Source organism: Amia ocellicauda, chromosome 23 (assembly GCF_036373705.1).
Source record: "Amia ocellicauda isolate fAmiCal2 chromosome 23, fAmiCal2.hap1, whole genome shotgun sequence".
NCBI classification, from domain to species: Eukaryota; Metazoa; Chordata; class Actinopteri; order Amiiformes; family Amiidae; genus Amia; species Amia ocellicauda.
The window spans coordinates 22,095,812-22,097,317 of record NC_089872.1 but is presented as its reverse complement, the minus strand read 5'-3'; positions in this window follow the sequence as shown (position 1 = coordinate 22,097,317).

The window sequence follows — 1,506 nt, the reverse complement described above, 5'->3', positions numbered from 1 at the left end:
CATGGCGTCTCTTTTCTGAACCGGGTTTGGGGCTGTTGTTTTCCTCTTGCAGGTCCTTAGTTCACTCACACTTGCTGATGGTAGTTCTGTGGCAGTTTTTTAGTTGCATTTTTATGTCAGGAGGCAAACACACGGGTCCAGATTGTGTGTCTGCAGCCCGACGAGGGCCAGGCGTGTCAACAAACCACAATAAGCGTCGTGTCGTCCCTGACCGCACAACTCTGACCAAGTGATGACAGGAGAAACACCTCGGACCCGTGACACGCAGCTGGACCGCACGCACTCACGCACACACACACACGCGCTGCGAAGGGCCGCCGCTGCAGAGAGCTCGGCCAGCTGCCTGGTGCCGGGGGGGCAGAGATCGCGGCGCGGTGTTGCTCCTGGTTCCCTTGGTGCTCTCGGCCTCCCTTCAGGCTCGGTGTGTCGTGGACGCGGGTCCTGCATCCTAATGGCCTGCGCTCATCACAGGAGAGGAGCAGCGAGTGCGTGTGTGTGTCCACTGTGCTGCGGAGCAAGGGGCCCTCTGCTTCCCCCCTAGAGCCCGTGACTCCTGACTCACACACTGAAACAACAGGAAAGGCCGTGAGGCTTATAGGAGGCTGACGCACACGCAGGATGTGCAGAACATGCACTGTATTACTGCTGTATTACTGCTTCTCTGGTTTGTGTGTTTGTCATTCATATTCAGGTAAGTGGTCGGCAACCCAGAGCGGCTGTGTTACTGTTCCCACTAACTCAAATATCAGATCAGCAGAGCGGCCCTCAGGGGCCACAGACACTGCACTGCCCCAGCAGGGGGATGGGATGGGGTGTGGACTTCTCATGATCCTGCTCACGTTATAGAGATGGGGGGGGTGGCATTGTTGTTGTGGGCAAACAATGTGCAGTTCTTTTCACTGAAAGATGGATGTGTTTGTCCATATGTAACATTATGTATGTATTATTAAATATATTATATAAATATATTCCATGCACTGATTGGTGATGGGCAGGAAGTCCCGTGTGTGCAGGTGTCCAGTGAAATGCAGGTGCGAGTGACCAAAACACGACACGCTGGCTTGCTTTCAAGCCACAACTCCCTCAAAACAACCCCCTCTCTGCTATCCTGTGCTCTCCTCTGTGTGTGTGTGTGTGTGTGTGTGTGTGTGCAGTCCGGCTCCCGGATCGGTCTGCAGGTCCTCAGATGCGGTTCGGTGCCGCGGCTGCGCACTGGCGTCGGCGGTGACTTCACTCCCTCTCCATCTCGCTCGGAGAGCCGCTCGGTGCAGCTGCAGGAGCCGCATCTGGATGTGCGCAGATCCGCCACGGAGACATGCTGCAGGCGAGTACGCTCTTATTGACAGTCCCGGGTCGGGCTATTGATAAAGCTATTGATTCAACCCGTAAAGCCGGGCCAGCCGGCGCTTGATTGTGCGCGGATGCGGTGAGGAGGAGGAGGAGGAGGAGGAGGAGGAGGAGAGGTTCACAGCACCCCGTCTGCCAGCGGGCTCGTGTGCGATTATA